Source organism: Phalacrocorax aristotelis, chromosome 2 (assembly GCF_949628215.1).
Source record: "Phalacrocorax aristotelis chromosome 2, bGulAri2.1, whole genome shotgun sequence".
Lineage (NCBI taxonomy): Eukaryota > Metazoa > Chordata > Aves > Suliformes > Phalacrocoracidae > Phalacrocorax > Phalacrocorax aristotelis.
This window is the reverse complement of record NC_134277.1, coordinates 113,050,420-113,071,581: the sequence shown is the minus strand read 5'-3', so window position 1 is coordinate 113,071,581 and position 21,162 is coordinate 113,050,420. Positions and strand designations below refer to the sequence as shown.

The 21,162-nt window shown below is 38.6% G+C and overlaps 1 long non-coding RNA gene across 1 annotated transcript in view; it reads right to left on the bottom strand.

Moving 5' to 3' along the window:
- LOC142053939 (uncharacterized) overlaps nucleotides 1-7,857 on the bottom strand; it is a 48,108-nt gene extending 40,251 nt beyond the window's left edge. Inside the window, exons 1-2 of the long non-coding RNA XR_012659383.1 lie at nucleotides 7,805-7,857; nucleotides 2,552-2,912 (exon numbers count right to left, since the gene is read on the bottom strand). This is a non-coding gene — a long non-coding RNA (uncharacterized LOC142053939). The remainder of the gene's footprint in view (nucleotides 1-2,551; nucleotides 2,913-7,804) is intronic.
- Nucleotides 7,858-21,162: the final 13,305 nt, after the last annotated feature.

The following is a 21,162-nucleotide window of genomic DNA, read 5'->3' as shown; positions in this document are numbered from 1 at the left end:
AAGACTAAAAGGACCAGGCTGTTCATTTGTGCTGTGTGTTTATAGTAGGTTATGTGACTATCTCCAACCCTCAGCGGATTCATTTACAATACACCTGTAAATGTAAAGTGTCTCCTAATGAAAAAAATATCCCCTACCTACATTATCTGTATGTCAGATTCCCTTTGGGGGAGCCTGCTAGAAGTCCTGACGGTATTTTTGTGGTATTATGTTCTCCTAAAGCAAGCCCTGAGGGCCAGTGTGCTCACTCCAGCATGCTTGCTCGAGTGTGAATAGATCTCTGCTTTAGCTCTCTCTTTCTGAGATAGGAGACATTACATTCCTGCAAGAAATGTCCTTATCAATCTTCTGTACTTGACATTATCCGTGCAAGGGGCAATAGAGGACCTAAAATACCTTGTGCCTCTGGCCAATCCTGTCACCAGCTGTGGAGTGAGCCTGTCCTCACAGTTTTTCCTTGCTGTAGCTCTTTGAAGGCATTTAACCCCTGCCGGCTACTGACAGCTAACCTGGACGCTACTTCCAGTAATGCTGCCTGCAGCCTTCTCATCCGCAGGTGTTCATCATGACCAGACATCCTCCATGGGAATAAAGCAGAGGGAAAATCATCATCTTGAAGGAAACTGCCATTTTCTCATCAAGCTACTAACACAACAAATGCCTCAAGTTATTTATTTCCCACAAATAGCTGAAAATTTATTCCTTAGCAGAAACTTGAATTAGACTTTGATCGCACTGGCATAAATCTATATCGATTCTATTAACTGCCCTGGACTTACTTTTATGTAACTGAAAGAAGAACTAGGCCCTTGATATATTAAGACAGCCTTGAGTTGGCTTTCAGACTCTAATTAGGAATCCACTGAAAGGGAAAAAGTGTTTGTTATGATAAATACTGACAGAAATGTAGCAACATAAGCCAAGCACTCCCGGTGTAATAACATTACCCACCTGTACCTCAGCCAAACGGAAGGCTAATGCCAGACAGGGAAACAAAGGGGGATCAGGAGGCTCAGACAGAACAGGAACAGAAGAACCATTTGTCAAGCAGTGGCCTTTTCCTTAGTCAAAAATTGGCTATGAAAAATCATGGTGTGTAATGGATCTATTGAACAATTAGGGGTGAAAGACTGAACGATCTAGCTCAGCTTCATAGATCAATTGACATATGGAATCTATTCCTCACTGCAATTTCTCTTCTGACTGGAAAAAAGAAGAACTGAGAATTTGTGCCTTGACTGTTGACATTTCTCTCCTTACATCAAATATTCAAAATTACCAGAAGTTTCAAAGGAAAGTGAAGGAAACTTAGCATTAAGTTGTTTTAGGAACAATCCCATAAAAGTTTATTTCTACTTTTTCAGTGGAGAGTAATTTATTCCTTAATAATGGAGTTTATACTTCATTGAGATTAGGTTTGGTTTTAACTGGTTTCTTTCAAGGCAAGGTGTATTGCAACCACATCTTTTATGTCAACCCCGCTCCTATCAATAAGAACTGACTGGCCAATTTAAACAGGCACAATGGGAGAATTAAAATCTTAAAGACAGTTAAATTCATACAAGTTTCATGAGAACTGTCCCCTGACTGGAGAAGAGAAGCCCAGTTAGTGGTCTTTCTGAGCAAAACTGTAAATTAATTAGTCATCTCTGTGTTTTACCTGCTGATGAGCCAACTGACACATAGGGCTGCTGGCCAAGCTATGGCACGTACCTCGCAGATCACCGATGGAGAAAAGATGGCAACTGGAATTGCTGAGAAATTCTGACAATCCTCAGAAAAGATGCAGAAGGATGGATATGAAGGCATTGAGGGGATTGGTAGGCAGATTTCAGAGGCTGAGGTACACATACAAAAGGCATGAACCGATGGGAAACAAGCTAAAGAGTTTGACTTTCTGCCATAAAAAGTCACAGGGTAATAAGCCATAGGAAAAGATCAATGTTCTGCTTTGAGTTCTGCCGCACCTCTATTGGGTGTAACACCAGGTCAGTCATCTAATCAGCCAGTGCATCAGATGCCTCGAAAATAGGGGTAAAATGCTTACTTTACAGGTTAGAGTTAGGTCATTTGATCTTGTTAGAAAAAGGCTTTGCAGCATTAGAAAATCCTATAGAAGTGCAAAGTATATGTGAATGGAACACAGAAGTGAATGTAGGTAGACATTATGTCACTCATTTAACACTAAATTGAAAACAAGGTTGATTTCTCATCAAAATTCACCCACTGAACATCTCCACTTCAGCATAAGCCAATGAGACATTGCTTTTTTGTGGGCCTTCTCGTTCTTCAAGTGGGGGCCCTTGCCTGCCATCTCCTCTGACAATCAGGCCTTTGAGATATAAGCACCTGACACTGAGTCCAGCACAGACTTCTCAGAGTCCCCTTACCCATCCTTCTCAGGAACCTCATGCAGTTTCGAGTCTCTCTGCTTTACACACATGCTGTTCACAAATCTCTAACTGTAGCACTTTCTTTTAGCTAAAAATAGAATCCAAATGTGTACAGATAAAAAAAACAACAGGCATCCTGAAAGTAAAAGGTAACTCACCTTTCCCCAAGGGAATCTTTGAAGGTACAGCAACTATATTCAGGAAGGAGACTTGTGCTGTCTTGGCTGATATCAACCAACAGTTAAACTGGGTTTCTCCTACTGTGAAAGCTGGTCCATTTTTTTCCACTCTCCTTCTGTCCAAAATTTTCCATGTCTGCAGGAGGCTTAGCTCTTATAAATCCTTATTTAAATTCTTGCTTTACCTTTTGGCTTCTTTGTTCAATGTTTGGTGGCTTCAGTATCCCTTACAGACCAACTGGCCACTCTGATTTGTGTAGGACAGGGATATCCAATTTTCAAGATATTATCATTTCAGTAACCACAAATTAAAGTGTGATCACTGATTATTATATCCAACCTGTGAAAAAGGAAAAGTATTATTTCAGAAGTGATTTCTAGATGTGGATGTAGAGACATTTACAAGATAGTAGATGTCAGAGAAGCATGTTCAGGTTAAAACTGTGAATTTAACTGGAGTTCAAAATTCACTTCAGTTCACCAAAACACTATACTTTCCTCCCTCCCCCCAGACAATTCACTGTCTTTCTGATCTGACCAAATAGATCTATCATTCTTCATGTTTGGCAAAAAAAAATCTTTCTTTTATGTTTGAAATACTTACAGTAGTATCATAGGAATATTAACATTAAATATGTTCTGACAACTGGGGTACAGAGAACCAGGCTTATACTACATCCTTGTAGGCTCACTAAGTATCTTTGATATGGTAGCCACTGACAACTGTTGGCATGTGGTGTGGGTTGTAATTGAAGCTTTGTTAATAATTAGAGTAGTCCATTCCCAGCAGATTCCTGAGATTTTGTGGAGGTCGTACTTCATACTATTACAACTACCATAAATACCTTTGGTTGTCTTCCTAGCTCTCAAATTAGCAGCTGCTATTCCCTTTCTAAAATGACCTCTCCACTCCAGAGATGCCAATACTTAAAATAGCATTATGGGTTAAAGAATTGAAATGTTTTGCATTTGAATTTTTCCCTCTCAGTGACAAGGGCTTCTCATCTAGCAAATTTGTTTTTGCTGTGGCTTTCTCATTCTTTCATCACATTTGGAAAAGGTTGTCATTCTAGTACTTCATTCCCCAAAGACTGGTAAAAAAATGTACTTTCTGAAGATCCATCCAGAAAACTATTCTTAAGACCAATAAAGATCATTTCATTCAACTTAGTAATGTAAGAAATGACTTCTGGTCTCAGAGCAACCTGACTTCTAATTCTTTCAGAATGGCCTGGAGATTATAAAATAAGATTAATTACAGTAAGAAAGTATAAAGGTTGCAAAGGCTTGCCATTACTAATCCTTTTTATAGGATGGGTAAGCTAAGTTAAAAATATGGATCCTGTTAATGACCGGATCACTTGCTACGAAAGAGTAATATTGCTACATTAATTTGTATTTTCACCATACTTCTTATATTTAATTGGGCTCATTTTACAGGTTATTCATACCGTAACTTTTGTTCAGTTTGGCAAAGTTGTTTGATTGGTCTCTCCTACATTGAGATCCATCTGCCCACATTGTAATAAGCAGCAGGAGCAGGATGACATAAATAGACCATTTGTCAATACTGCAAATGGAAAATATTATGCTTTCATGATGTCCTTACACCTTACATGAATACTGCTGTCCTCTACAAAATGCAGCATATCAGACTACTGTTCAATAGTCATTGCATTCAGATCAACACCTTCCATATTTCATTACAAGCTCAGGTCTCTTTTCAGCCCAGGCATGTTGAAAAGTATATTAAGCTTAATATTTCATGCAAAACTAGGTCAAGAAATGGCTTCACATATAAAGTAGGTGAACAGATGGGTTCCTGCTCTTATGAGTTGGACTAGATTAAATTAGAACTAGACATAACTAGATTAAATTACATGGTTCTAATAAGGTCATTTAGAAGTAGAAAAAAAAAAACATTAAATAAAGGGGTCATGAATACCATCACAAAAAATGTCATCAATATCAAATTTTTTTGAAGAATAATAATTAGAACTTTTTAGTAAGGATCTATTTCTATTTTTAATAAGTAGGGATAAGAAAAGTTTAAGGACATGCTCAATAAGGTATCTTGTAAAGTTGTGATTTTCTGCTACAAGATCTCTTGCTTCATGTGTGGAATTTCTTCCAATCCCATCTCATACCCTACGTGACACAGGACTAGCAGTTGCTCATAAGCAGATGCTTATATTTGTCACAGGTATTTCGGCCCGCAGCCAGCAATAGCCAGACAGTTGTCTTGCAGAAAACCCACTTCTGCTTCACAAGGAAGGATGGTGTCTACTGACTGCCTAATAGCTGCTCCTCTTGGACAAAATCAGTGTTAGAGCTACATCTGCTCTGCTACTCCTCTTGTGTCCCGCTAGCTGCATTTGAAACCCAGCTACTTTCTAAGTCAATACACTTTTTCTTGATCAAATTCTTCAGCACTTCATTCATGCCCCATGCAGTTGATGTATCACACTGCATGATGCATCAACTGAGTTATTCTGGTTAACGTCAGCTAAATGAGAACAGGATTTAAATAGTTAGGCAAATGTGTATATCTTTAAATATATAGAGGTCAAAACATCTTTCTTTACTATTGTTTTTTAGAATATTGGTTTCAATAGGAAGAATAATAAAGAAGAAAATATTATCTCTGTGCAAGACAGTCCATAAACAGTGATTTGTATGGTTGAAAACATTAGTGATTAATTTTTCACACTGCAGCAAGCAATGAGCAAGCAGATGAGGATGGAAAACATTCCTGAATAAAGCAAAAAGCTAATGTAAATCAGGATGTACAGACAAAGAACATTGACCCTATGTAAAAAAATAACTATTTTCTAAAAGTGTGGTCCATGGCCAAATGGTTGTCCCTTAATTTTGCTTTCTAAAGCTCGTCATAAAATCTTCCAAAATCAGTGCTACTAGTCTCAAAAGTTCTTAGGATATCTAACAGGTGTGCATAAAAGAAGAATTCCAGATTACAACGTCCTGGTTTGGGTTTATTTCTCCAAGAACTAAGTTCTGAACTACCCAAATGTAACAACTAAGTCTGATAAGGTCGGCAGGAGCTTTAGGCAATCACAGCAAAATACGTGTGAGAAAGAACAAAGAATACAAGAATTTTCCCTCTTCTAAGGGAAAAATAGTCAATGAAAGAAACAACTAATGCTAAGGTATCTTTTAGAAGCAGAGTGGACTATTTTGGCTGACTTACAGTGGAGAGTTTACCAAGAAAGCAACCTCTTAAAAGGGATTTTTTATCTGTTTTAGCTTTTTCCAGTGGTGTTTTGTGGGATTTCTGTCTGGCAAGGAAATTCTTGTTATGTTTTGGGTGTTTGAAAACATCATTAGGGAGAAGAAAAACACAAAACCCTTGGAGAAGAAGGTTTTGTAATTTTGACAATGTTGTTCGATCTTCTGGGAAGATACAGAGAGTATCTGTGGTTGCAAGAGTAGAGAAAAGAGAAAGAGCTCTTGGGGAGGAGAGAAGAGATTATCTTTCCTTTTAAGTGCTTAAACTGAGTTATTTAACCAGAATTAGTTTTGTCAGAAAGGTAAGGTGAAAAATCTCTGTTATGCCAAAATGTGTTTGTTCTTGCTTATAAGGGAACTATATGGGCACAGCTTAATTTCTGTTTGGCTGGCTATTTTCATAGGGAGCTTGAAAATCAAAGAACGCAGGGTTTTAAAAAAACTGTATCTACATAAACTCTTTGTTTGCCAGTCTTTCACACCTTTACAATCTCTTACACCTAATCCAGAAAAAGCTAAGCAATTCACATTTTTATCACAATATTATAGGTTTAAAATAGGATCTCAGTGATCCTCTATTGCAGACAATTCTATTTGAGGGGTTCTAGCTAAAATTTTTAAAGCTATTTAAAATATTCAGGAGGATTCAATAACTTTACTTATTACACACATTCATGCACTTTTTAACTGTTTCCCCTCTTGCTATTTAAGCAGCCCTTATAAAGAAGATAAGGAAGATTTTTTTAAGTATCAGGAAACAAAGGAATCCTAACTCTCAATTCTTCCACTTGAAGAGAAAACCAGAGGAATTCCACCTTTTTCCATTACTTGTTCTGTCTGTGTCTGGCAGCCTTTCTTGGAAATTATATCTGCCAGTCCTTGCTTGACTCAAAATGGACAGATACGGTGGTGGGTTTTATTGGGTAAGAAGAACCCATTGTGTTATGAATTTATGGTAATACTGTACTTATCAAAGGAGAGGAACAGATTGCACAGTTAAGTACTTTGTGTACTGATACTATTTTCATTTTCATCAAACTTTGGAAAAGAAGGAATGGGGTTGGGAAATATCCTAGTAGTGTACGTCACTTCTGAGTACTGGAGAGGTGTAATCAAGTCTGTTAATGTTCCAGAGACAGATACTCCTTCTCATTGTCAACCCTGTAATCTACATAAATGCATCAGTGTATGGAGAAGACCACAAACAGCAAGGTATAACATATAAGACTGACGGTATGTCATTCCATATGTGTCTATACTATTGCCATAGGCTTTAGTTGATATTTTTTCGTTTTGTGGTTTTATCTCAGATGCCGTTTTCAACTAAGTTCAGAAAACCTCACGAATTTGCACCATCAGGAATGAGTGTTTTTTGATAATACAGGGTTTAAAATACTGTATGGGTGATGCACTGATAGAAAGCCAGTTCAGATCCATGACCTGTAGCTGCAGGGACCAGGGCCTGTGCACTGCTCATTCCTTTCCACCCTTTTCTGGAGTGCCTGGAGCCCCTGGAAGAGAGTAGGAAGGAAGAAAATCCCTACATATTGAAGAAAGCAGTCAGTGGAAAGGTTTTTGACAGTCAGATGGGAACGGTCTGTACTAATAGACATAAATCTGGGTAGGAAGCAGAAAACAAACTGTGTGTTCATCACACAGAGCCTGTGCACATTCTGGGTAAGTGGGAATAATACATGAGTAAATAGGTGCCCATTTTTTCTGGTTGCCTTTTAGAGTTAGATTTCACATAGCATTTGCCAACTCACGTGGTATCACGGTAGCTCCCCAGCAGTTCATTACAATATATAATAACAACCTGTGAACTCCTGCCTCCTTTTTCTGGTACGTGACACAGGACTGAATCAGAAATAATGGCTTACAAGACTAAACAAGATGGAATTATTTAGACAAATAAAAGTAATTGTGACAACATAGTAAACAAGAATGTTAATAGAAGCATAAAAAAATTAAAAAAACCAGTCATACCTGCCACGAATGACGTGCTGAGCTTTTATCATTTTGCTTCAGCAAGGTATTTGGCACAGGAATGCTTAATGATAGTCAGTGTTGGTTTCTGGTTTATGTTTAACTGCTGAATGTGCTAACCAGGAATGTAGGGAATCACTCTGATTTTGAAAAACAACGGAGCAGTTATGTGGGAGGGAGTATACAGAGTTATGCTCATAAGGTAAAAATATGATAGGGAGTGGATTTTGTTCTGGAACTTTCCTTTAACGCCAATTTGAAATATTATTCATCTACACCATCACAAGCAAACCTAAAAACTGCAGATGATGCTCAGACGACAGGTTCTTAACAGCAACCAAGAATCCAGTATATGATGGGTTGAGGTTTAACTCGTCCTGGGCTCAGCTTAGCTCTATTCACTACTGCAGAAATACTGTACATTGGGATTGTTCTTCTAGCGTTGTCAGATTGGTTGTGCAGGGCATTGTTCAAATGCTGCCGTGTCACTGAAGGACAGGACTGAGACCTCCCTTATACTTTATGTTTTCATAGATGCATACACTTGGTTTATTTCATTCCATTTACATATCAGAGATTTTTATAATTGAATAAAACTACATGAAGAGTTACTTTTTAATGACACTTTTCGTCTGCTTACTGTGAGTCAGCTGTCACATAAGAAGGATTCAAATAAATAGTACATTTGAAAGTAGCAAATTCTGCAGTTTTCTAAAACCAGCAGCTGGTCCAAAATGCATAAAATCTTTAATTTGGTGAGATTCAACTGGGAATGCTGAAGGAAAAGACAGAAATTTCAAGCACAAGGTCCGTTTTAGGACTTTTTCAGAAATCCCTCATTTGTTTACCAGAAAACCCCAGCAAAGTTCCTCTTCAGAGGGATGAACTGTTAAGAGAGGTAGCTTGGCGGGGGTTTTGAAGGATGGAGGATTTTTACTTCTGCTTTTTATCTGTGTTATGATTGACACAGGAGTGTGTTATTAGACTCCTAGCACATTTCTTTCCGCTGAAACATCCTTGTGGAACTCTCTGTGTTTTTTTGTGTTTAAGATGACGTTTCAGCTTCCAGAATATCCTAATTTTGTACCTACACCAGAGAAAGATCTCAGAGTCAAGCCACTATTTACCAGTGCAGTCTGATAATATTGTTTCTAAAATCAGATTTCATGCTGTGAATACCAGTTTCAAGGACCGGTTAAGACCCTCAAGGTTCTGCCTTCCTTGAATCTTTGAATTCTCAAATAGAAAGATTATTAAAAGAGCATGATCAAGGTTAGTGACCCCTAAAATTAGACCTTACAGCTGTGTTTTGATTTCTCTGTGTGTGTACCAACACAGAGACCATCTGTGCATTTGGGCTTCTGTACAATACAAGAACGATCTTTTTTCCTTTCCAGACTACCACACCCTTCATTAGAATGCAAGAACCTTAAGGTACAGTATTTTAATTTTACGTATATTCCTCTATCAATTCATGGTGAATATGAACTGATAATGCAGCTGTGTACAGAATTCCCCGAGAAAGCTTTCTGAAGGCAAGTAACTGAAATTGTCCCTTAATTTCAGACTTAGTCAATTTTTTCGGTTTAATTTATGCTACATGACATTGTAAAAGGGCAACACATCCTACTGATGCCATGAAACAATACTTCACAATAGATTAGCTCTGAAAACCCAAAAAGATAAGTAATTCTTTTTCTTGTTCATCTGTATTTTTAATCTGAACATTTTGTATGTCACTCTTCTGCTTTAAGAGCAGTTTCACTTTCCAGGAGGACATAAAAACTCCTCTAAATTACAGTGGCTTCGAATAACCCCAGGATTGTCTGGAAACTGAGGAACTGCTACGCTGCATTTATTCATTGCTCCCATTGTGCCCTCTCCAAGCCAAAATCCTTTATTTGGTGGTGGAGGCTGGTGATCTAGGACTGGACTCAGCAGACCTAGGCTAAAAGAGGTAGTATTTGCTCAGAAAAGGGGGACAGCATGCCCTCTGCAGAGGGCCAGGCACCGACCCTGATGGCAGAGGCTATGTGAAAGTTTTACACACTGTGATATCCAAAGAGGGACATTTGGATCAGTAGGGTGAATTAAACATTTTAATTTTAAGGCAATAAAGTCAATAAATTCAAGATTTTAAAAATTTGCATGAAGAGGACATCCAAGTAATAGTGTTCTTACTTCCATAAAGTAACCAGACAGTTTGTTCACCACACGGTTAATTGAAATCCTTTGAGGCAGCTGAGGCCACTCTTAAGCCTTGGTCCTACCTGATAAAGAGCAACTTTTACCATATTAGTAGAGGGTAATGAAGAGGAAGCATTCACAGTTTGGTTTGCAATATTTCAAGAAAGCAAAAAAAATGTGTAAATATCCATATTCTGATTTCTTTATTCTCTGGATCATGAAGTCTGTGGGATCATTTTTTTAGGCCTTTTTAAATGACATGTGCTGACTCAGTGGGCAAAGAAATTTTACATGGATGTCCAAAAACCTGAAAATTATTTTTCTGTTTTTACAAGCCGCCATAAGTCTCTCTTTCTCTCTCTATCAACCCAGGGAAGCTAGCTGTTGGCTGAAAAGGGAAGAAAAAAAAAGGTGGGGGGGAGGAGAAAAAGATTTTGTCTGGATATTTAAGAAGATACAGCAATATGTTATATATTTGAAAATGTAGAGGTGCTCTAATCCTGTCAAGTCTGAATTACTGACTATAGCAGAAATAGAACAAACAATGAATTGAGTTAATGAGCATTGCATTGCCCATATAGCAGTGCCAAGAAAAGTAAGGAGCAACCAGACTTTCATTCCAGGATTTTATAGCTGTGGAAAACAATTCTTCTGCCACCAGGACAAATCTGTTGCTGAGGAAGTGCTCTCCTCTCAGGGTTGGTTAGCTTGGGGTCTGCAGTAGAGAGCAATCAAGACCATGCTCCTGAAATCTCTGTAAGAACTAAGCCACCATCACCACCTAAACAGTGCTACTCTTACTTTTCCTAGAAGCTGCCCAGCAGCTATCCCTAGATTCCTTTATTCTGTGCCAAAGCAAACTAATGTGACAAAACAGGATTTACCAGACTGGTTATATCTTTATTCAAACGTTAGGAGAATTCAAATTTTAATTTTCACTATGTGCTTTCCCATAGACACAGCAGGGTTTACAGAGACCTTTGGACTGCAGAGGTTTTAAAGATGTTTCAAAACCAAGAACCCTGTGTGCAAATATGAGCATATATAAATATCTGGTTTTTATTTTTTTCCAAAGGTCAGTAACGTAAATAGTCATGTGAGAGAAGGAAGTGGTAAAAGGCACCCAACTGGAACTCCAGGCTGGGTTCAGCTCCTGGCTCCACTGCAGCTTGTGACTGCAGGCAACTCTTATAGGTGTATAATATTTCACTACCTCAGAGGGCTGCTATTACTTAATCTCTGTGTCTGAGGTCTGTGTTAGGAGGGATGAGAGTGGGGAGTCCCCTCTGTGAAGCTGCAGATGGGTTGCTTTCTGTACCCAAGGCACCTCTTTCAAAGTTGACATGGGTGTCTCCTTACAGTACTCCACAGGTAGTCCAGGCAATTCCCTGCTTCCTGGGGCTGAGCTTCACTTCTCTTGCACTCAGTGAGCTACATTCACTGTAGTTATAAAATTGTAATTTCAGACTATGAAAATCAGTTACAGGACTATGAAAATCAGACTTGGAGGGAAAGAAAAAGACCTCATAGTAGAAGAATGAGGGGATGGATTTTTCTCTCCAGCACATATGAATTCAATTTCAGAGAGGAATGAATCTCAGACTGTAAGCACATGAGGAGACCTCTGAGGAATCAGAACAAAGGGTCTCTTAAATGACAATCAGTCATTCTATCAGCCTGTGATTGTAGCAAAATGTTTTTGTTGTAAAGCATTTGTCTGACATATGCTTGTAAACCTGCCAAAAAGGATATCCTACTTAAACAAAACAGACTTTCGCCTCAAAAGTGGGTTTTCAGTTCAAGGTACCCCTGATTTTTTCATAACTTTTGTTTAGTTCATGCAAATGATTAAAGGAGACCATTAAATTAAGCAAGACCATAATTAAAGTTGCTACGTGATGCTTAAGCAGAAGCAGTTACACCATCCATGCCATGGCAGCCATTGCGGCAGAGACCACTACAAGCCCAGCCAACCTGTGCCCTGGCATAGCAGAGGAGAGAACAGGGCTGTTGCAAGCCCTTAAATGGGGTCATTGTTGAGGGGTTCCTCTTCCCTGGGCACCACTGTGTAAATTATGCCTGTTAGCCACTCTTTGCAGGGCTGCAGTACTACAGCTTGGCGGAAGCAAGGTTGTGGCCCTTGCTCTTTTATGGGAGGAACTTTGCAATGTCATCTCTGCCTGCCCTCTGCAAGAAAGCAGTAGGTCTCCTGAGATCCCCACATGTCCCTCTCCTACACATGTGTATCCCCACACTTCCCAGCTCATGGACATACCTCTGCACAACTCCAGCAAATTCTCTCCTACAGACTCCATTTGCTGCTTTATGCAGCTGGAATCAGCTTTGGTGTCTGGTTAATTCATTGCTAGTAGAAGCACAGAATCTTACTGTAAACAGGGAAGCTATAGGAAAGGAAATGAAAGCTCACCATGTGCTGGAAGGTGCCAGGCAGCAGCAGAAATGGATTCAGCCCAGCTGGCCCTTTAGCTCTGAAGAACCAAGTGTTGGGTAAGTTCTCTGAAATTACTAAGAAGAAATTAAATTATTCCGGGACACTCTGTAAACTTATGGTATGCTTATGGTTAGGCAAGTGAAAAAGGAGTTGGCAAGCTGGGACTGCCAGAGTGTTATGAAAAACACAAACAAAACTTAGAAATCATTTTTTAAATTAAATTAAATCAAAAATTAATCAGTTGTAAGTGATAGGATAGCTCTCAATACTAAGACTTCACATGAATCCAACTGGTCTTGTTCCATCTGTATATTGAATCTGCATATTGACTGGGATTTTGAGAAGATAAAATTAAGAGGTTATTATAGGATTAAAAATAATAGAATTATTAAAACTTTACTATGTTTCCATCCCTTGTAGAAGAAATATAAAGCAAACTACTCTCAGCTAGGAACCAGTCATCAAAGTCAAAGAGGAAAGAGTATATTCTGTTAGGCAGATAATGTAATTGGTTAGTAGAATTTCATTTAATCAAAGCGATCTCCATGAGCATTAGTGAGTAAAAGGGGAAAGAGAACATTTGAACAAATATTTTATTTTAAGTTTTTATACGACTTTCACTAACTTACAGTGGGATCCTTACATAAAACAACAAAGACTATTTAAGGTCAATCGTCAAAAAGGTTACATGGGAGAGGTAGGACAAGATAGTGATCCAATGATTTTTGAAGACTCTTTTCAGAATTTATTGAAAGCTATTTAAAAGAACTCTCTGTTAGGGGGATAGCATCTCAAGACGCTTGGTCTATATTGAAGCAAAGGAATTCAGCCTTAACTAACTTCTTGGAATTCTTTGAAGATATTACTGCCATGATAGATAAGGAGAATTCTAATTTAATTAGGTTTTCAGAAGATAGTTAGCATTGTTCCACATCAAAGATTACTGGATAAAAGATATAGAACAAAGGCTAAGAGTTAGTTTAGGAAAGAAATTGTCTCCTAAAGTAAAGAACAAAAGAGAATGATGCACAGCTATTATTAAAGAGGAAAAGAGGTTACTGCTTATGGCAGGGTTAATTGAGGTATATGCTTTAAACATTCTAAAAATATTATTTGAATTTTGAATTATAATTTGAACAGGACTTTTAAAAATCAAGGGTCACCATTTCTGGTGGAGTCTATCTACTTTGTCCCTTACAGCTATCACAGATTTACCTTCCTCTTGAAATGTGACATAATTTTCCAAGCTGATTAAAATCTGATGGTGTAGGGAAAATTATGGATTTCTTACAATATCCCCTTGATGTGAGAACGCTTAAATGGGAAAAGGAAGATTGATGGATCAGCTCTGTGCTGTGCTGGTTGAAAAGTATGGCCACAAGCAACTGTCATTACTTAAAAGTTTATTAGAGCAGCTTTCAAGCTAATCTAATTTGGCACAAGAATTTTAAAACTCAGTTAAGTTGTAACGCACAGACAGCTAGCAGACTAAAGCTGTGTGCCGACTGTCTGCACTGCCCTTTAAAACTACAGGGAAACAGATTAGAGCTCACCCCAAGTTCAAAACTTAGGAGAAACTGGGAAATGTTTCCATCACAACTGCTTAATGCCAAGATTTTACACAGTGCTAATGGAAAAAGTGCTTGAAATTAAAGGCAAGTTCAGAATGAGTTAGAGGAGCAGAGTGAAAAAAGAAGGGAAGTTAGTTTTGGATAAACAAAGGCAAAAAGAAAAGACTAGCCTATTGAGTTAGACAGGCTCTTCCTGTCCTTGCGCTGAACATTTCTTATGTTGCCTTCTCTGTTTTCTAATCATATGCTCCAGGTGAAAGGGCATACTTTGCTCTTGTGTTTTTCTTTCCATAAAAGTAAGTTAGTAGTACCTGACCCAAAAGCAATAGCACAGAATTCATCATTCATGGCAGTTAGAGAGCCAAAGCTGGAAGCCACGTACCAAGTTTTGGGATTGTGCCTCTCTTTTTGCACCTTTGGTGCAATGTGAGGCAGAATTTTATAAAGCCCTTTAGGGGAATACTTGCAACTTAAAATGGTGTGTATAGATATATCAAAATTACACTGTCTTCCAATCGAATCAGCACACCATTTGCAGTAAGAAATCTCTTTGATCCTATCCGCAAATGAAGCAAAGTCGGGTGAGCAGGCTTCTCTGGCAGAAAGACATTTTATTGAGTCATTTGCTGGGCACAATCTCTCTTGGCTGGTACAGTAATTGCAAAGCAAAAAATCTTGATAATTATTCAGAGTCACAAAGAATTTTTAAAAATTATTTTCTTTAACTGTTTTAAATTTTTTTGCAGCGCATAGGCTGCAATAATTTTGCAATCTGAATGAGGACAAAGTTCTCAGACACAATGGGAGTAGGAGTTAGATTACTTAGTAAAGGGCAAATTATCAAAGGACCTGCAACACCAAGAGTTACTCTCAGTGCAGAGAAAGCCCTATATATGTTACACAGCAGACGACATTTGGATGGCTGCCCTTCTAGCTGCTGCAAGCACAAATACCCATTTTCATCAGCTTATGAAGGAAGAGTTGGCACCCATAGACACCCATTACTAGAATGCAGACTGCGGTTCAGGAAATGCAGTCATGTTCAAACCTTTTCCTGCATTTAAGATCAGATGTCCAGCGGCCTGTAGTGTTTTCTATATACTCACTACCAGTTTTAAACACTATGATGTTCTCTGGGGGTCACCAAACTGATCTTTTCTCTTCACTTAAAAGAGAATCACCCTGAACAAAATTCACCACAGAGAGAAAATTAAGAACTAAAACAACATAACAAATCTGCAACCTTGTCTATGAGGCTGGAAGAATTACTGGAGAGGTGGAGGAAGGCCAAGAGTCTCGGAAGATGGTTCTAGTGAAGGACCAAAACTGTAGCAGAAGTTTAGGGTACTGAAGCTTTGTGCAAATGGGCCTCCTCCTGAGCTGTGCAGAACTATGGCGTCGCAGCTCCCGGCACCAGTCCTAGCCCAGTCATTAGAAGTTTGGGCAGTTGCTTTGATCAGCCATTTGTAGTAACCTTGTTTGCAGTGACAAATATAAGGAGTAATTCTATTTTGGCCAGAGAAGTTTAGTCCAGAAAAAAAACTGCAGTGACATCAATATGAGACCACAAGGATCGCACTCTGCCAGTATACAGATTAGTTATGATCCCACCTAGACGATGTTTCCCAGGAACAGGAGTTTTGCATAATTCATTATTAAACTCTTAAATCCTGAGAAGAGGGACAGTAAAGCTATTCAATTTATTGTTAGCTCAAGGTCAGATTTGCTGAGTCTTTATCCTCTAGAGTACTTTCACAGACCAGGCTAGGCAAACTAGCTCGTAAATCTAGCAAAAAAACTTTGTGTACGCCCTGTGTTTTCCAAAACACACGGTTTCACGGTTGCATTCACAATGAACAGCACCAGCATGATGCAGCTCTTCTGATTTTCTGTTTCTGTCACATCTGCCCTTAATGCAGTGCCTAAGATTAAGCAGATGGCTCTGCCCATTGTTGTCCCTGGAAGAGTCTTGTCATTGCCTGCCACCAAGGGACGTGGGATTCCCAAGCAGCCGGAGTCCAAGCTGCCTAAATGGGCAATATGAGGCCCATACTGACATCAGATCACAGGTTCAGCACAGATTTCAGCAGTCAGGTGAAAGCTAAAGTCTTAGCATTGCACCGAGATCTGATAACACAAAGGGCACCCAGGAAACTATTGCTGACACGAATGCAGATTTAGGATTTTCTTTACTAGCAGGATGGTGATTGCAAGTTTGAGGGCTGTACTGCTAAAGATCATAGGGTGAGGAAGTCCCTTTGATACATTATAAATGTGTCTTCCTGCTGTAGTAATTCCCCCACAAACTGAAATAATTTGTAAGGGACATTAATGCTCCAAATCATTCCTTGTGTTTTCTAAAAGTGTTCAGAGGAAATTGCTGGCTCTCTGAGTGCCAGATCACAAGGTATGGAAACAATAGGGAGCCATATTTTTTTTTAAAAAAAAAAAAAGTTACATTTTTCAGGCAGCTTTCTGACTGGCCATAAAAAAATCTCCTTCGTCCCTGCTGAGTCTAGTGATGTTTCTCGTTAGGGACTGGGATTTAAAATAACACCAGAAAAGGCAGGGTTTTTCAGACAAAAGTTCATCGCTCTTTGCAAACACAATACTCCCTGCTTTCAGATCAGCATTCTTGTTTAGTTTACTGCATTCTCTCCTCCTTGTTTCAGGAGTATTTCTAGGCAGAGCCCTTTTCTGATCTTTGAGTTTATTCCTAGATTTTTCTTTCAAGGAGTGGGTGGCATTTCAGTAGGCTTGGCTCACTTGCTCAGTCACAACAAAGGAAAATAAAAATAACCAGCTGAAAAACTGGAGTTGCTGGAATGTGTAATACTCAGCATTAAAATGGTACAAAGTGCCTACCTATTTATAGCTCTTGTTTTGAGAAAGAGTGAGGCACACTTTGGGCACGAGCTAAAATGGATCACCCAGGAAAATGCATGGCCTCGAATTCTGCGTGTGAAAGCCTTTTTATTCGTTTGTTGCAATACCAGTAATTTCCCAGGAAAATGGAGCTTAGTCAGAGTTTTGGTTATCTATTTTATGCAAGCAAATTCCAGGTTTGACATGCCAGTTTGGTTGCTGAGTAAAAACTTGGATGACTAAATGAAATCCTATGCTTGTTGTAATTCAGATTTATCCACGTATCTTTGTCATTATATCTTTGCTGAGACATGCATGCTTAGCATAATTACACAAGAAATGTGTTTTCAGTGTAGTGACAGACCGGCAGTATCTCATTCATCAAATGATGAGACTTTGAGGAGGACAAAACACCCCCAATTTACCAGTATCTGATCTTTTTTTTCATGTGCTTCTTTGTCCTTATTTGAGTCATGCTGAACTACACTTAATAAATAATGATTTTGCAGGTTTCCTTCTTTCTTTTTAAGATTCACTTAATGGTATTGTTTTCTGGTTCAGTAGAAGGTAAGACGGATTGAAATGTCAGAGAGCAGAACAACCGGAGAGATATAATGAAATTGCTGTTTGCGAGAAATAAAAGAAAATTATGTTGCACATAACTTGCAGAAGATATATGCAAAGAGACAGCACTATCAGTAGCAGTCCAGAGATTTTTGATGCAGTGTTTAAAAGTAAGCGAAGCCTTACTGTGCCCCACACAGACTGATAGCAGACAAGAATCCTGCACAGGAGCAGTGCAGTTCGGTAGCGCTACAAAAGCATGTTTGATGGGCCAAGGAAGATCCCTGCAGGGGACTGCACTCATGTTGTCTTTTGGTAAAGCTAGAAGCAAGTCTAAGATTTCATAAATTTAGAAGGCAAGCTGGTTTCATAGACAAGACACACATTTATCCAATACTTTCCTGAACAAAATGGCAAGCAGAGCCACAAACTGAATTCGAGGTCCTCCACGGGGTGTTGCCACTGATCGTTGGTGGACTAAAGTTCAAAGGTGAATACATGAATATTCTTTGCCTCCACTTATGGGTAAGCTCATGACACCTTTCTATTTAATAACAGGAACCTGCGTGGATCAGACCAGTATGGTAAAAGTAAAACAGGCAGAACCACCATCAAAAGTTTTCTTTTTTATTTCTAAGCTGCACCTCATCTGCAGGGCCCCCTGAGTTTAACCTCCTGTTCCAAAGGTACAGGAGGATAAACTCAAGTTTCCAAAAGTAAAGTTCAAAAGAATTCTTTGGAACTTCATTTCTCTGAGACCCATGCCTTAGGTTGTTTATAACTGCATAAAACCATCATGAACTGGATACAAACAGGTTTTTAAATAAACAATATACTGCTGGGTTTTTTTTCTTGGCTTCTTATATCACAATGCCCCCAAATAAAAGTATCTAAATGATTATAACCAGTGTCTGTATTTGTTGTCTGTATCTCTTTGGGAGACCAAAATTGTACTGGTAATAAAACCTTGTCCTAAATGGATAACCTGTATTCTGTCCAGTTTCGTGCTCATCCTATTCGAGAGTAATTAATAAGAGTTCCTTCTGAGGACAGAGGACCAGAACAAATGCCCTGTAAGGTAATTTCTGTGGTACACCTAGCCCAGTCCTCTGTCTCCAACAGTGGCAATAGGAGATGCTGGTTAGGAAGAGCACATGAGCCAAGCCAATCTCTCATGTCCTTCTCATACTCCCCAATATCCATAGTCCCTTCAGCAGGAGCCAAGAGGCTACATTGCTGCCTATTCCCTTCAGTCCATCAAGCATCCTCATGTATGATAGTCGCTTTTTTGAGACTGACACTTATAATCAAGCATGACAACAAAGGTAGGATCAAAAGTGAGGAAAAAGTACAGTAGAGAAATGAAGGAAAAAGTTTCTGAAAAGGCTTTGAGGTGATTCAGCAAGACACAGTCACGGCCAAAAAAAAAAAGTCCGAACTGAAGCCAAATAATAAATGTGGTCCTGTGGATCCATTAAGGTATATTAATGCTGCCACTTTCCCATCTGTTCTCTGAAGTTCCAAACCAAAAGCAAGTCATCTGCAGTCTTGGCTTCCTCATTGTGTGAAACATTCACCTATTAAATTTATCTGGAGAAAATTGACCCATTTCATCCCTGGTGGGACTTTGTTCTGTTTTAGAAGGGTCGCATACCATGGATTGTAGCCCACTGAGGCCACCGATAAATTACATGTGAATAAAAACAAAACCCAAATGAAACAAATAAATAATAACTACATGTTATTTTTTCCTGTAACAGAAATGCCTTTGGGATAACTGCAAATTTTCTTTTTCTGTAGTGTTGAGAAGGCTAGCAATTTACACTAACAAAATTGGCACAATAACCCTGGGAAACCTTATTTTTCTATGAACAATGTACAATGACAAAGTTTAATGCTAAATTTCCATGTCCTCAAACTCTGATATATCTTTCAGCTATGAAACAAAATTCCTGGTGCCAGTATCACAGAGGGAGAGGCTCATGCTTGACCTCGTTAAGCAAAAAATTGGAAATGTTCTTTGCAATCTCCCAAGCCAGTAATTCCTGGATGCTTTATGTTGCAAAATTCCCTTCTGTCACCCTCTGATTACCATTGCTCGTTTATCTCACCATGGTGATGCAACCACCCACTTGGAGCAGTGACAAAATTTATTTCTAGTGCTTCTAAAACATATTTAAGCTCATGGTTTTCAATACTGTGCCATAAAAGTACCCTTGAAACTTTACTGTTAAAGTACTTAGCAAAGTTATGTTCATTTAAGTGTTTCCGCTTAGGACTAATCTGGATGACGTAATAATTAGGTGGAACGCCCTCTAGTCTCCCTAGACACCCCACCAAAATTAGCACCAAAATTAGCACATACCCTCTGCAGAAAATACATTGCTAACTAGCCACTTGCAGGGAAGATGTCTCATTTCTGTGGCTCACATGGTGTCTTCTCCATATCTCCTGTTGTGGTTCTCTTTTTTTTGCGGCCGGTTAAATGTATTCTCTTTTTCACCCGTTCCTTTACAAAATTACTTTCCAAGCTGTTGATTAATTAAGCTCATCCTCACATGTGATTAGGGCACAGGACTGTGAGTCAGGCAGCTTAGGTTCCCTCTATGGTTATGCCACAGACATCCTGCATTTTCCTGGAAGATTCAGTTCAGTGTCTCTGTTCCTAAAACAGACTGTTTGTACAGAGATTAGTGAAATATGCCTTTCCTACAGATATGTTTAATTTAAGAATACTATAAAGTAAATGCATGCCTTTGTTAATGATTTCAAAATGTAAATGGCCATTAATAGTTGTACATTCCACCGCTTTTCTGCTGCATATTGAATTGTTTAGGTATATTAAAACTGTTTTATTTTTAATTTGAGAGCATTGTCTTCTTACTGTTCATAAAATATAGAGGCCATAGAATTAGGATTTAAAATTATAACAAACTTGTCATTTAAATTATAGCATTGAATTCACTTATAGAGATTTTAATTAGGTTTATTTGTTCCTCCTCTTACTGAAAATCTTTAGAGCTGGTGTAAGTCAATGAACATTTATTTACTCTTGCAGCAGAACTAAATTTGAAATTAATGATGCATTAAAATATCTCTACCGAAATAGGAAAGCCACTTTTGAGTAGAACTCACTTCATTCTGCAATAAATTAGATATTTAAAAGGACTGACCAAAATTCAGAATGCAGAAATTCACAGATTCCTAATCATGACCGCTGCAACTTTTCAGTTGATTCAAAATAGAGAAATTAATGTTGCATGAAGTACTCTGGTCAGATTGAACGTGCTTGGCTGTACGGTGATGGCATAATGCTCACAGCATTTCCAGAAGTGGGTGCTATGCGGAGTGGGTAGATAGATCCACTGTATACGCCCCAGACCCGCTACTTGAACACCTGCATCATTCTGCATCTTATCATGCATCTTATCATGCAGAAATCACAAAACTATTCTATCCTCACCTCTCTTCATTATACACAGACATACTTCAGGGAAGGTTTGAGATATCACGTTTGCATGACAAATACATGAATAAGACTCCTCCAATGACCTCAATTATTATTTTAGTGGTGATACAGTAGTACTATGAAGAAATCAGCAGATAAGAGTAGTTTCTTAATTTTTGCATGGGAAAGGCAAAAGTAAATTTAGTAACTTCAGGAATTCAAGTCATCAAGCCACAGAATGGCAAAGCAGGATGAAGATGTAAGCTATGCT